Source organism: Colletes latitarsis, chromosome 14, assembly GCF_051014445.1.
Source record: "Colletes latitarsis isolate SP2378_abdomen chromosome 14, iyColLati1, whole genome shotgun sequence".
NCBI lineage: Eukaryota > Metazoa > Arthropoda > Insecta > Hymenoptera > Colletidae > Colletes > Colletes latitarsis.
The window spans coordinates 5,254,173-5,270,715 of record NC_135147.1 but is presented as its reverse complement, the minus strand read 5'-3'; positions in this window follow the sequence as shown (position 1 = coordinate 5,270,715).

Here is a 16,543-nt window from a genome sequence, read left to right as displayed (position 1 = left end):
TTGAACAGATCCTGGGTTTTTTCTGATTTGAATCACGTAGTAATGTGGTACCACACTGAAACAGTCGATTAAACCTGGCCACGATCAATATTTTAGAGGATAACACATGCTAGGTCTGGGTTAGGTCTGGCATTTGCCCCCATCAGACCCATACTTTCGCATTCTTCACATACTTGTTGATCAGATCATGGTTTTTTTCTGGTTTGTATCACGTAGTAATGTGGTACCACACTAAAACAGTCGATTAAACCTGGTTGCGATGAATATTTTAGAGGATAACGCATGTTAGGTCTGGGTTAGGTCTGGAATTTGCTCTCATTAGGCTCATACTTTCGCATATTTCGCACACTTGTTGGCCAGATCCTGGGTTTTTTCCGGGTTTGGATCACGTAGTAATGTGGTGCCACACTGAAACAGTCGATTAAGCCAGGTCTCGATCAATATTTTAAAGGATAACGCATGTTGGGTCTGGGTTAAGTCTGGTATTTGCCATCATCAGGCTCATACTTTCGCATTCTTCACATACTTGTTGTACATATCCTGGGTTTTTTCTGGTTTGGATCAGGTAGTAATATGATACTACACTGGAACAGTCGATTAAACCCGGTTTCGATCAATATTTTAGAGGTTAACGCATGTAAGGTCTAGGTTAGGTCTGGGATTTGCTCTCATCAGCTTCATACTTTCCCATATTTCGCACACATGTTGGCCAGGTCCTCGGATGTTTCTGGTTTGGATCTGGCAGTAATGTGGTACCACACTGGAGCAGTCGATTAAACCCTGTTTCGATCAATACTTTAGAGGATAACGCATGCTAGGTCTGGGTTAGGTCTGGGACTTGCCCTCATGAGGCTCATACTTTCGCATTCTTCACATACTTGTTGAACAGATCCTGGGTATTTTCTGGTTTGGACCACGTAGTAATGTGGTACCACACTGAAACAGTCGACTAAGCCTGGTCTCGATCAATATTTTAGAGGATAACGCATCTTAGGTCTGGGCTAAGTCTAGTATTTGCCCTAATCAGGCTCATACTTTCGCATTTCTCGCATACTTGTTGGCCAGATCCTGAGCTTTGTATGGTTTGGATCACGTAGTAATGTGGTGCCACACTGAAACAGTCGATTAAACCTGGCCACGATCAATATTTTAGAGGATAACGCATCTTAGGTCTGGGCTAAGTCTAGTATTTGCCCTTATCAGGCTCATACTTTCGCATTTCACGCATACTTGTTGGTTAGATCCTGAGCTTTGTATGGCTTGGATCACGTAGTAATGTGGTACCACACTGAAACAGTCGATTAAACCTGGCCACGATCAATATTTTAGAGGATAACACATGCTAGGTCTGGGTTAGGTCTGGCATTTGCCCCCATCAGACCCATACTTTCGCATTCTTCACATACTTGTTGATCAGATCCTGGTTTTTTTCTGGTTTGTATCACGTAGTAATGTGGTACCACACTAAAACAGTCGATTAAACCTGGTTGCGATCAATATTTTAGAGGATAACGCATGTTAGGTCTGGGTTAGGTCTGGAATTTGCTCTCATTAGGCTCATACTTTCGCATATTTCGCACACTTGTTGGCCAGATCCAGGGTTTTTTCTGGGTTTGAATCAGGTAGTAATGTGGTACCACACTGAAACAGACGATTAAGCCTGGTCTCGATCAATATTTTAGAGGATAACGCATGTTAGGTCTGGGTTAAGTCTGGTATTTGCCATCATCAGGCTCATACTTTCGCATTTCTCGCATACTTGTTGGCCAGATCCTGAGCTTTGTATGGTTTGGATCACGTAGTAATGTGGTACCACACTGAAACAGTCGATTAAACCTGGCCACGATCAATATTTTAGAGGATAACGCATCTTAGGTCTGGGCTAAGTCTAGTATTTGCCCTTATCAGGCTCATACTTTCGCATTTCACGCATACTTGTTGGTTAGATCCTGAGCTTTGTATGGTTTGGATCACGTAGTAATGTGGTACCACACTGAAACAGTCGATTAAACCTGGCCACGATCAATATTTTAGAGGATAACACATGCTAGGTCTGGGTTAGGTCTGGCATTTGCCCCCATCAGACCCATACTTTCGCATTCTTCACATACTTGTTGACCAGATCCTGGTTTTTTTCTGGTTTGTATCACGTAGTAATGTGGTACCACACTAAAACAGTCGATTAAACCTGGTTGCGATCAATATTTTAGAGGATAACGCATGTTAGGTCTGGGTTAGGTCTGGAATTTGCTCTCATTAGGCTCATACTTTCGCATATTTCGCACACTTGTTGGCCAGATCCTGGGTTTTTTCTGGGTTTGAATCAGGTAGTAATGTGGTACCATACTGAAACAGACGATTAAACCTGGTCTCGATGAATATTTTAGAGGATAACGCATGTTAGGTCTGGGTTAAGTCTGGTATTTGCCATCATCAGGTTCATACTTTCGCATTTCTCGCATACTTGTTGGCCAGATCCTGAGCTTTGTATGGTTTGGATCACGTAGTAATGTGGTACCACACTGAAACAGTCGATTAAACCTGGCCACGATCAATATTTTAGAGGATAACGCATCTTAGGTCTGGGCTAAGTCTAGTATTTGCCCTTATCAGGCTCATACTTTCGCATTTCACGCATACTTGTTGGTTAGATCCTGAGCTTTGTATGGTTTGGATCACGTAGTAATGTGGTACCACACTGAAACAGTCGATTAAACCTGGCCACGATCAATATTTTAGAGGATAACACATGCTAGGTCTGGGTTAGGTCTGGCATTTGCCCCCATCAGACCCATACTTTCGCATTCTTCACATACTTGTTGACCAGATCCTGGTTTTTTTCTGGTTTGTATCACGTAGTAATGTGGTACCACACTAAAACAGTCGATTAAACCTGGTTGCGATCAATATTTTAGAGGATAACGCATGTTAGGTCTGGGTTAGGTCTGGAATTTGCTCTCATTAGGCTCATACTTTCGCATATTTCGCACACTTGTTGGCCAGATCCTGGGTTTTTTCTGGGTTTGAATCAGGTAGTAATGTGGTACCATACTGAAACAGACGATTAAACCTGGTCTCGATGAATATTTTAGAGGATAACGCATGTTAGGTCTGGGTTAAGTCTGGTATTTGCCAACATCAGGTTCATACTTTCGCATTTCTTGCATACTTGTTGAACAGATCCTGGGTTTTTTCTGATTTGAATCACGTAGTAATGTGGTACCACACTGAAACAGTCGATTAAACCTGGGCACGATCAATATTTTAGAGGATAACACATGCTAGGTCTGGGTTAGGTCTGGCATTTGCCCCCATCAGACCCATACTTTCGCATTCTTCACATACTTGTTGATCAGATCATGGTTTTTTTCTGGTTTGTATCACATAGTAATGTGGTACCACACTAAAACAGTCGATTAAACCTGGTTGCGATCAATATTTTAGAGGATAACGCATGTCAGGTCTGGGTTAGGTTGGAATTTGCTCTCATTAGGCTCATACTTTCGCATATTTCGCACACTTGTTGGCCAGATCCTGGGTTTTTTCCGGGTTTGGATCACGTAGTAATGTGGTGCCACACTGAAACAGTCGATTAAGCCAGGTTGCGATCAATATTTTAGAGGATAACGCATGTTAGGTCTGGGTTAGGTCTGGAATTTGCTCTCATTAGGCTCATACTTTCGCATATTTCGCACACTTGTTGGCCAGATCCTGGGTTTTTTCTGGGTTTGAATCAGGCAGTAATGTGGTACCACACTGAAACAGACGATTAAGCCTGGTCTCGATCAATATTTTAGAGGATAACGCATGTTAGGTCTGGGCTAAGTCTAGTATTTGCCCTTATCAGGCTCATACTTTCGCATTTCACGCACACTTGTTGGTTAGATCCTGAGCTTTGTATGTTTTGGATCACGTAGTAATGTGGTACCACACTGAAACAGTCGATTAAACCTGGCCACGATCAATATTTTAGAGGATAACACATGCTAGGTCTGGGTTAGGTCTGGCATTTGCCCCCATCAGACCCATACTTTCGCATTCTTCACATACTTGTTGATCAGATCCTGGTTTTTTTCTGGTTTGTATCACGTAGTAATGTGGTACCACACTAAAACAGTCGATTAAACCTGGTTGCGATCAATATTTTAGAGGATAACGCATGTTAGGTCTGAGTTAGGTCTGGAATTTGCTCTCATTAGGCTCATACTTTCGCATATTTCGCACACTTGTTGGCCAGATCCTGGGTTTTTTCTGGGTTTGGATCACGCAGTAATGTGGAGCCACACTGCAACAGTCGATTAAGCCAGGTCTCGATCAATATTTTAAAGGATAACGCATGTTAGGTCTGGGTTAGGTCTGGAATTTGCTCTCATTAGGCTCATACTTTCGCATATTTCGCACACTTGTTGGCCAGATCCTGGGTTTTTTCTGGGTTTGAATCAGGTAGTAATGTGGTACCATACTGAAACAGACGACTAAACCTGGTCTCGATGAATATTTTAGAGGATAACGCATGTTAGGTCTGGGTTAAGTCTGGTATTTGCCATCATCAGGTTCATACTTTCGCATTTCTTGCATACTTGTTGAACAGATCCTGGGTTTTTTCTGATTTGAATCACGTAGTAATGTGGTACCACACTGAAACAGTCGATTAAACCTGGCCACGATCAATATTTTAGAGGATAACACATGCTAGGTCTGGGTTAGGTCTGGCATTTGCCCCCATCAGACCCATACTTTCGCATTCTTCACATACTTGTTGATCAGATCCTGGTTTTTGTCTGGTTTGTATCACGTAGTAATGTGGTACCACACTAAAACAGTCGATTAAATCTGGTTGGGATCAATATTTTAGAGGATAACGCATGTTAGGTCTGGGTTAGGTCTGGAATTTGCTCTCATTAGGCTCATACTTTCGCATATTTCGCACACTTGTTGGCCAGATCCTGGGTTTTTTCTGGGTTTGAATCAGGTAGTAATGTGGTACCACACTGAAACAGACGATTAAGCCTGGTCCCGATCAATATTTTAGAGGATAACGCATGTTAGGTCTGGGTTAAGTCTGGTATTTGCCATCATCAGGCTCATACTTTCGCATTTCTCGCATACTTGTTGGCCAGATCCTGAGCTTTGTATGGTTTGGATCACGTAGTAATGTGGTACCACACTGAAACAGTCGATTAAACCTGGCCACGATCAATATTTTAGAGGATAACGCATCTTAGGTCTGGGCTAAGTCTAGTATTTGCCCTTATCAGGCTCATACTTTCGCATTTCACGCATACTTGTTGGTTAGATCCTGAGCTTTGTATGGTTTGGATCACGTAGTAATGTGGTACCACACTGAAACAGTCGATTAAACCTGGCCACGATCAATATTTTAGAGGATAACACATGCTAGGTCTGGGTTAGGTCTGGCATTTGCCCCCATCAGACCCATACTTTCGCATTCTTCACATACTTGTTGACCAGATCCTGGTTTTTTTCTGGTTTGTATCACGTAGTAATGTGGTACCACACTAAAACAGTCGATTAAACCTGGTTGCGATCAATATTTTAGAGGATAACGCATGTTAGGTCTGGGTTAGGTCTGGAATTTGCTCTCATTAGGCTCATACTTTCGCATATTTCGCACACTTGTTGGCCAGATCCTGGGTTTTTTCTGGGTTTGAATCAGGTAGTAATGTGGTACCATACTGAAACAGACGATTAAACCTGGTCTCGATGAATATTTTAGAGGATAACGCATGTTAGGTCTGGGTTAAGTCTGGTATTTGCCATCATCAGGTTCATACTTTCGCATTTCTTGCATACTTGTTGAACAGATCCTGGGTTTTTTCTGATTTGAATCACGTAGTAATGTGGTACCACACTGAAACAGTCGATTAAACCTGGCCACGATCAATATTTTAGAGGATAACACATGCTAGGTCTGGGTTAGGTCTGGCATTTGCCCCCATCAGACCCATACTTTCGCATTCTTCACATACTTGTTGATCAGATCATGGTTTTTTTCTGGTTTGTATCACATAGTAATGTGGTACCACACTAAAACAGTCGATTAAACCTGGTTGCGATCAATATTTTAGAGGATAACGCATGTCAGGTCTGGGTTAGGTTGGAATTTGCTCTCATTAGGCTCATACTTTCGCATATTTCGCACACTTGTTGGCAAGATCCTGGGTTTTTTCCGGGTTTGGATCACGTAGTAATGTGGTGCCACACTGAAACAGTCGATTAAGCCAGGTTGCGATCAATATTTTAGAGGATAACGCATGTTAGGTCTGGGTTAGGTCTGGAATTTGCTCTCATTAGGCTCATACTTTCGCATATTTCGCACACTTGTTGGCCAGATCCTGGGTTTTTTCTGGGTTTGAATCAGGTAGTAATGTGGTACCACACTGAAACAGACGATTAAGCCTGGTCTCGATCAATATTTTAGAGGATAACGCATGTTAGGTCTGGGCTAAGTCTAGTATTTGCCCTTATCAGGCTCATACTTTCGCATTTCACGCATACTTGTTGGTTAGATCCTGAGCTTTGTATGTTTTGGATCACGTAGTAATGTGGTACCACACTGAAACAGTCGATTAAACCTGGCCACGATCAATATTTTAGAGGATAACACATGCTAGGTCTGGGTTAGGTCTGGCATTTGCCCCCATCAGACCCATACTTTCGCATTCTTCACATACTTGTTGACCAGATCCTGGTTTTTTTCTGGTTTGTATCACGTAGTAATGTGGTACCACACTAAAACAGTCGATTAAACCTGGTTGCGATCAATATTTTAGAGGATAACGCATGTTAGGTCTGGGTTAGGTCTGGAATTTGCTCTCATTAGGCTCATACTTTCGCATATTTCGCACACTTGTTGGCCAGATCCTGGGTTTTTTCTGGGTTTGAATCAGGTAGTAATGTGGTACCATACTGAAACAGACGATTAAACCTGGTCTCGATGAATATTTTAGAGGATAACGCATGTTAGGTCTGGGTTAAGTCTGGTATTTGCCATCATCAGGTTCATACTTTCGCATTTCTTGCATACTTGTTGAACAGATCCTGGGTTTTTTCTGATTTGAATCACGTAGTAATGTGGTACCACACTGAAACAGTCGATTAAACCTGGCCACGATCAATATTTTAGAGGATAACACATGCTAGGTCTGGGTTAGGTCTGGCATTTGCCCCCATCAGACCCATACTTTCGCATTCTTCACATACTTGTTGATCAGATCATGGTTTTTTTCTGGTTTGTATCACGTAGTAATGTGGTACCACACTAAAACAGTCGATTAAACCTGGTTGCGATCAATATTTTAGAGGATAACGCATGTTAGGTCTGGGTTAGGTCTGGAATTTGCTCTCATTAGGCTCATACTTTCGCACATTTCGCACACTTGTTGGCCAGATCCTGGGTTTTTTCTGGGTTTCAATCAGGTAGTAATGTGGTACCACACTGAAACAGACGATTAAGCCTGGTCTCGATCAATATTTTAGAGAATAACGCATGTTAGGTCTGGGTTAAGTCTGGTATTTGCCATCATCAGGCTCATTCTTTCGCATTTCTCGCATACTTGTTGGCCAGATCCTGAGCTTTGTATGGTTTGGATCACGTAGTAATGTGGTACCACACTGAAACAGTCGATTAAACCTGGCCACGATCAATATTTTAGAGGATAACGCATCTTAGGTCTGGGCTAAGTCTAGTATTTGCCCTTATCAGGCTCATACTTTCGCATTTCACGCATACTTGTTGGTTAGATCCTGAGCTTTGTATGGTTTGGATCACGTAGTAATGTGGTACCACACTGAAACAGTCGATTAAACCTGGCCACGATCAATATTTTAGAGGATAACACATGCTAGGTCTGGGTTAGGTCTGGCATTTGCCCCCATCAGACCCATACTTTCGCATTCTTCACATACTTGTTGACCAGATCCTGGTTTTTTTCTGGTTTGTATCACGTAGTAATGTGGTACCACACTAAAACAGTCGATTAAACCTGGTTGCGATCAATATTTTAGAGGATAACGCATGTTAGGTCTGGGTTAGGTCTGGAATTTGCTCTCATTAGGCTCATACTTTCGCATATTTCGCACACTTGTTGGCCAGATCCTGGGTTTTTTCTGGGTTTGAATCAGGTAGTAATGTGGTACCATACTGAAACAGACGATTAAACCTGGTCTCGATGAATATTTTAGAGGATAACGCATGTTAGGTCTGGGTTAGGTCTGGAATTTGCTCTCATTAGGCTCATACTTTCGCATTTCTCGCATACTTGTTGGCCAGATCCTGAGCTTTGTATGGTTTGGATCACGTAGTAATGTGGTACCACACTGAAACAGTCGATTAAACCTGGCCACGATCAATATTTTAGAGGATAACGCATCTTAGGTCTGGGCTAAGTCTAGTATTTGCCCTTATCAGGCTCATACTTTCGCATTTCGCGCATACTTGTTGGTTAGATCCTGAGCTTTGTATGGTTTGGATCACGTAGTAATGTGGTACCACACTGAAACAGTCGATTAAACCTGGCCACGATCAATATTTTAGAGGATAACACATGCTAGGTCTGGGTTAGGTCTGGCATTTGCCCCCATCAGACCCATACTTTCGCATTCTTCACATACTTGTTGACCAGATCCTGGTTTTTTTCTGGTTTGTATCACGTAGTAATGTGGTACCACACTAAAACAGTCGATTAAACCTGGTTGCGATCAATATTTTAGAGGATAACGCATGTTAGGTCTGGGTTAGGTCTGGAATTTGCTCTCATTAGGCTCATACTTTCGCATATTTCGCACACTTGTTGGCCAGATCCTGGGTTTTTTCTGGGTTTGAATCAGGTAGTAATGTGGTACCATACTGAAACAGACGATTAAACCTGGTCTCGATGAATATTTTAGAGGATAACGCATGTTAGGTCTGGGTTAAGTCTGGTATTTGCCATCATCAGGTTCATACTTTCGCATTTCTTGCATACTTGTTGAACAGATCCTGGGTTTTTTCTGATTTGAATCACGTAGTAATGTGGTACCACACTGAAACAGTCGATTAAACCTGGCCACGATCAATATTTTAGAGGATAACACATGCTAGGTCTGGGTTAGGTCTGGCATTTGCCCCCATCAGACCCATACTTTCGCATTCTTCACATACTTGTTGATGAGATCATGGTTTTTTTCTGGTTTGTATCACATAGTAATGTGGTACCACACTAAAACAGTCGATTAAACCTGGTTGCGATCAATATTTTAGAGGATAACGCATGTCAGGTCTGGGTTAGGTTGGAATTTGCTCTCATTAGGCTCATACTTTCGCATATTTCGCACACTTGTTGGCCAGATCCTGGGTTTTTTCCGGGTTTGGATCACGTAGTAATGTGGTACCACACTAAAACAGTCGATTAAACCTGGTTGCGATCAATATTTTAGAGGATAACGCATGTTAGGTCTGGGTTAGGTCTGGAATTTGCTCTCATTAGGCTCATACTTTCGCATATTTCGCACACTTGTTGGCCAGATCCTGGGTTTTTTCTGGGTTTGAATCAGGTAGTAATGTGGTACCATACTGAAACAGACGATTAAACCTGGTCTCGATGAATATTTTAGAGGATAACGCATGTTAGGTCTGGGTTAAGTCTGGTATTTGCCATCATCAGGTTCATACTTTCGCATTTCTTGCATACTTGTTGAACAGATCCTGGGTTTTTTCTGATTTGAATCACGTAGTAATGTGGTACCACACTGAAACAGTCGATTAAACCTGGCCACGATCAATATTTTAGAGGATAACACATGCTAGGTCTGGGTTAGGTCTGGCATTTGCCCCCATCAGACCCATACTTTCGCATTCTTCACATACTTGTTGATCAGATCATGGTTTTTTTCTGGTTTGTATCACGTAGTAATGTGGTACCACACTAAAACAGTCGATTAAACCTGGTTGCGATCAATATTTTAGAGGATAACGCATGTTAGGTCTGGGTTAGGTCTGGAATTTGCTCTCATTAGGCTCATACTTTCGCACATTTCGCACACTTGTTGGCCTGATCCTGGGTTTTTTCTGGGTTTGAATCAGGTAGTAATGTGGTACCACACTGGAACAGACGATTAAGCCTGGTCTCGATCAATATTTTAGAGGATAACGCATGTTAGGTCTGGGTTAAGTCTGGTATTTGCCATCATCAGGCTCATACTTTCGCATTTCTCGCATACTTGTTGGCCAGATCCTGAGCTTTGTATGGTTTGGATCACGTAGTAATGTGGTACCACACTGAAACAGTCGATTAAACCTGGCCACGATCAATATTTTAGAGGATAACGCATCTTAGGTCTGGGCTAAGTCTAGTATTTGCCCTTATCAGGCTCATACTTTCGCATTTCACGCATACTTGTTGGTTAGATCCTGAGCTTTGTATGGTTTGGATCACGTAGTAATGTGGTACCACACTGAAACAGTCGATTAAACCTGGCCACGATCAATATTTTAGAGGATAACACATGCTAGGTCTGGGTTAGGTCTGGCATTTGCCCCCATCAGACCCATACTTTCGCATTCTTCACATACTTGTTGATCAGATCCTGGTTTTTTTCTGGTTTGTATCACGTAGTAATGTGGTACCACACTAAAACAGTCGATTAAACCTGGTTGCGATCAATATTTTAGAGGATAACGCATGTTAGGTCTGGGTTAGGTCTGGAATTTGCTCTCATTAGGCTCATACTTTCGCATATTTCGCACACTTGTTGGCCAGATCCTGGGTTTTTTCTGGGTTTGGATCACGTAGTAATGTGGTGCCACACTGAAACAGTCGATTAAGCCAGGTCTCGATCAATATTTTAAAGGATAACGCATGTTAGGTCTGGGTTAGGTCTGGAATTTGCTCTCATTAGGCTCATACTTTCGCATATTTCGCACACTTGTTGGCCAGATCCTGGGTTTTTTCTGGGTTTGAATCAGGTAGTAATGTGGTACCATACTGAAACAGACGATTAAACCTGGTCTCGATGAATATTTTAGAGGATAACGCATGTTAGGTCTGGGTTAAGTCTGGTATTTGCCATCATCAGGTTCATACTTTCGCATTTCTTGCATACTTGTTGAACAGATCCTGGGTTTTTTCTGTTTTGAATCACGTAGTAATGTGGTACCACACTGAAACAGTCGATTAAACCTGGCCACGATCAATATTTTAGAGGATAACACATGCTAGGTCTGGGTTAGGTCTGGCATTTGCCCCCATCAGACCCGTACTTCCGCATTCTTCACATACTTGTTGATCAGATCCTGGTTTTTATCTGGTTTGTATCACGTAGTAATGTGGTACCACACTAAAACAGTCGATTAAACCTGGTTGCGATCAATATTTTAGAGGATAACGCATGTTAGGTCTGGGTTAGGTCTGGAATTTGCTCTCATTAGGCTCATACTTTCGCATATTTCGCACACTTGTTGGCCAGATCCTGGGTTTTTTCTGGGTTTTAATCAGGGAGTAATGTGGTACCACACTGAAACAGACGATTAAGCCTGGTCTCGATCAATATTTTAGAGGATAACGCATGTTAGGTCTGGGTTAAGTCTGGTATTTGCCATCATCAGGTTCATACTTTCGCATTTCTTGCATACTTGTTGAACAGATCCTGGGTTTTTTCTGATTTGAATCACGTAGTAATGTGGTACCACACTGAAACAGTCGATTAAACCTGGCCACGATCAATATTTTAGAGGATAACACATGCTAGGTCTGGGTTAGGTCTGGCATTTGCCCCCATCAGACCCATACTTTCGCATTCTTCACATACTTGTTGATCAGATCATGGTTTTTTTCCGGTTTGTATCACGTAGTAATGTGGTACCACACTAAAACAGTCGATTAAACCTGGTTGCGATCAATATTTTAGAGGATAACGCATGTTAGGTCTGGGTTAGGTCTGGAATTTGCTCTCATTAGGCTCATACTTTCGCATATTTCGCACACTTGTTGGCCTGATCCTGGGTTTTTTCTGGGTTTGAATCAGGTAGTAATGTGGTACCACACTGAAACAGACGATTAAGCCTGGTCTCGATCAATATTTTAGAGGATAACGCATGTTAGGTCTGGGTTAAGTCTGGTATTTGCCATCATCAGGCTCATACTTTCGCATTTCTCGCATACTTGTTGGCCAGATCCTGAGCTTTGTATGGTTTGGATCACGTAGTAATGTGGTACCACACTGAAACAGTCGATTAAACCTGGCCACGATCAATATTTTAGAGGATAACGCATCTTAGGTCTGGGCTAAGTCTAGAATTTGCCCTTATCAGGCTCATACTTTCGCATTTCACGCATACTTGTTGGTTAGATCCTGAGCTTTGTATGGTTTGGATCACGTAGTAATGTGGTACCACACTGAAACAGTCGATTAAACCTGGCCACGATCAATATTTTAGAGGATAACACATGCTAGGTCTGGGTTAGGTCTGGCATTTGCCCCCATCAGACCCATACTTTCGCATTCTTCACATACTTGTTGATCAGATCCTGGTTTTTTTCTGGTTTGTATCACGTAGTAATGTGGTACCACACTAAAACAGTCGATTAAACCTGGTTGCGATCAATATTTTAGAGGATAACGCATGTTAGGTCTGGGTTAGGTCTGGAATTTGCTCTCATTAGGCTCATACTTTCGCATATTTCGCACACTTGTTGGCCAGATCCTGGGTTTTTTCTGGGTTTGTATCACGTAGTAATGTGGTACCACACTAAAACAGTCGATTAAACCTGGTTGCGATCAATATTTTAGAGGATAACGCATGTTAGGTCTGGGTTAGGTCTGGAATGTGCTCTCATTAGGCTCATACTTTCGCATATTTCGCACACTTGTTGGCCAGATCCTGGGTTTTTTCTGGGTTTGAGTCAGGTAGTAATGTGGTACCACACTGAAACAGACGATTAAGCCTGGTCTCGATCAATATTTTAGAGGATAACGCATGTTAGGTCTGGGTTAAGTCTGGTATTTGCCATCATCAGGCTCATACTTTCGCATTTCTCGCATACTTGTTGGCCAGATCCTGAGCTTTGTATGGTTTGGATCACGTAGTAATGTGGTACCACACTGAAACAGTCGATTAAACCTGGCCACGATCAATATTTTAGAGGATAACGCATCTTAGGTCTGGGCTAAGTCTAGTATTTGCCCTTATCAGGCTCATACTTTCGCATTTCACGCATACTTGTTGGTTAGATCCTGAGCTTTGTATGGTTTGGATCACGTAGTAATGTGGTACCACACTGAAACAGTCGATTAAACCTGGCCACGATCAATATTTTAGAGGATAACACATGCTAGGTCTGGGTTAGGTCTGGCATTTGCCCCCATCAGACCCATACTTTCGCATTCTTCACATACTTGTTGACCAGATCCTGGTTTTTTTCTGGTTTGTATCACGTAGTAATGTGGTACCACACTAAAACAGTCGATTAAACCTGGTTGCGATCAATATTTTAGAGGATAACGCATGTTAGGTCTGGGTTAGGTCTGGAATTTGCTCTCATTAGGCTCATACTTTCGCATATTTCGCACACTTGTTGGCCAGATCCTGGGTTTTTCCTGGGTTTGAATCAGGTAGTAATGTGGTACCATACTGAAACAGACGATTAAACCTGGTCTCGATGAATATTTTAGAGGATAACGCATGTTAGGTCTGGGTTAAGTCTGGTATTTGCCATCATCAGGTTCATACTTTCGCATTTCTTGCATACTTGTTGAACAGATCCTGGGTTTTTTCTGATTTGAATCACGTAGTAATGTGGTACCACACTGAAACAGTCGATTAAACCTGGCCACGATCAATATTTTAGAGGATAACACATGCTAGGTCTGGGTTAGGTCTGGCATTTGCCCCCATCAGACCCATACTTTCGCATTCTTCACATACTTGTTGATCAGATCATGGTTTTTTTCTGGTTTGTATCACGTAGTAATGTGGTACCACACTAAAACAGTCGATTAAACCTGGTTGCGATCAATATTTTAGAGGATAACGCATGTCAGGTCTGGGTTAGGTCTGGAATTTGCTCTCATTAGGCTCATACTTTCGCATATTTCGCACACTTGTTGGCCAGATCCTGGGTTTTTTCCGGGTTTGGATCACGTAGTAATGTGGTGCCACACTGAAACAGTCGATTAAACCTGGCCACGATCAATATTTTAGAGGATAACACATGCTAGGTCTGGGTTAGGTCTGGCATTTGCCCCCATCAGACCCATACTTTCGCATTCTTCACATACTTGTTGATCAGATCATGGTTTTTTTCTGGTTTGTATCACGTAGTAATGTGGTACCACACTAAAACAGTCGATTAAACCTGGTTGCGATCAATATTTTAGAGGATAACGCATGTCAGGTCTGGGTTAGGTTGGAATTTGCTCTCATTAGGCTCATACTTTCGCATATTTCGCACACTTGTTGGCCAGATCCTGGGTTTTTTCCGGGTTTGGATCACGTAGTAATGTGGTGCCACACTGAAACAGTCGATTAAGCCAGGTTGCGATCAATATTTTAGAGGATAACGCATGTTAGGTCTGGGTTAGGTCTGGAATTTGCTCTCATTAGGCTCATACTTTCGCATATTTCGCACACTTGTTGGCCAGATCCTGGGTTTTTTCTGGGTTTGAATCAGGTAGTAATGTGGTACCACACTGAAACAGACGATTAAGCCTGGTCTCGATCAATATTTTAGAGGATAACGCATGTTAGGTCTGGGTTAAGTCTGGTATTTGCCATCATCAGGCTCATACTTTCGCATTTCTCGCATACTTGTTGGCCAGATCCTGAGCTTTGTATGGTTTGGATCACGTAGTAATGTGGTACCACACTGAAACAGTCGATTAAACCTGGCCACGATCAATATTTTAGAGGATAACGCATCTTAGGTCTGGGCTAAGTCTAGTATTTGCCCTTATCAGGCTCATACTTTCGCATTTCACGCATACTTGTTGGTTAGATCCTGAGCTTTGTATGTTTTGGATCACGTAGTAATGTGGTACCACACTGAAACAGTCGATTAAACCTGGCCACGATCAATATTTTAGAGGATAACACATGCTAGGTCTGGGTTAGGTCTGGCATTTGCCCCCATCAGACCCATACTTTCGCATTCTTCACATACTTGTTGACCAGATCCTGGTTTTTTTCTGGTTTGTATCACGTAGTAATGTGGTACCACACTAAAACAGTCGATTAAACCTGGTTGCGATCAATATTTTAGAGGATAACGCATGTTAGGTCTGGGTTAGGTCTGGAATTTGCTCTCATTAGGCTCATACTTTCGCATATTTCGCACACTTGTTGGCCAGATCCTGGGTTTTTTCTGGGTTTGAATCAGGTAGTAATGTGGTACCATACTGAAACAGACGATTAAACCTGGTCTCGATGAATATTTTAGAGGATAACGCATGTTAGGTCTGGGTTAAGTCTGGTATTTGCCATCATCAGGTTCATACTTTCGCATTTCTTGCATACTTGTTGAACAGATCCTGGGTTTTTTCTGATTTGAATCACGTAGTAATGTGGTACCACACTGAAACAGTCGATTAAACCTGGCCACGATCAATATTTTAGAGGATAACACATGCTAGGTCTGGGTTAGGTCTGGCATTTGCCCCCATCAGACCCGTACTTTCGCATTCTTCACATACTTGTTGATCAGATCCTGGTTTTTATCTGGTTTGTATCACGTAGTAATGTGGTACCACACTAAAACAGTCGATTAAACCTGGTTGCGATCAATATTTTAGAGGATAACGCATGTTAGGTCTGGGTTAGGTCTGGAATTTGCTCTCATTAGGCTCATACTTTCGCATATTTCGCACACTTGTTGGCCAGATCCTGGGTTTTTTTTGGGTTTGAATCAGGTAGTAATGTGGTACCACACTGAAACAGACGATTAAGCCTGGTCTCGATCAATATTTTAGAGGATAACGCATGTTAGGTCTGGGTTAAGTCTGGTATTTGCCATCATCAGGTTCATACTTTCGCATTTCTTGCATACTTGTTGAACAGATCCTGGGTTTTTTCTGATTTGAATCACGTAGTAATGTGGTACCACACTGAAACAGTCGATTAAACCTGGCCACGATCAATATTTTAGAGGATAACACATGCTAGGTCTGGGTTAGGTCTGGCATTTGCCCCCATCAGACCCATACTTTCGCATTCTTCACATACTTGTTGATCAGATCATGGTTTTTTTCTGGTTTGTATCACGTAGTAATGTGGTACCACACTAAAACAGTCGATTAAACCTGGTTGCGATCAATATTTTAGAGGATAACGCATGTTAGGTCTGGGTTAGGTCTGGAATTTGCTCTCATTAGGCTCATACTTTCGCATATTTCGCACACTTGTTGGCCTGATCCTGGGTTTTTTCTGGGTTTGAATCAGGTAGTAATGTGGTACCACACTGAAACAGACGATTAAGCCTGGTCTCGATCAATATTTTAGAGGATAACGCATGTTAGGTCTGGGTTAAGTCTGGTATTTGCCATCATCAGG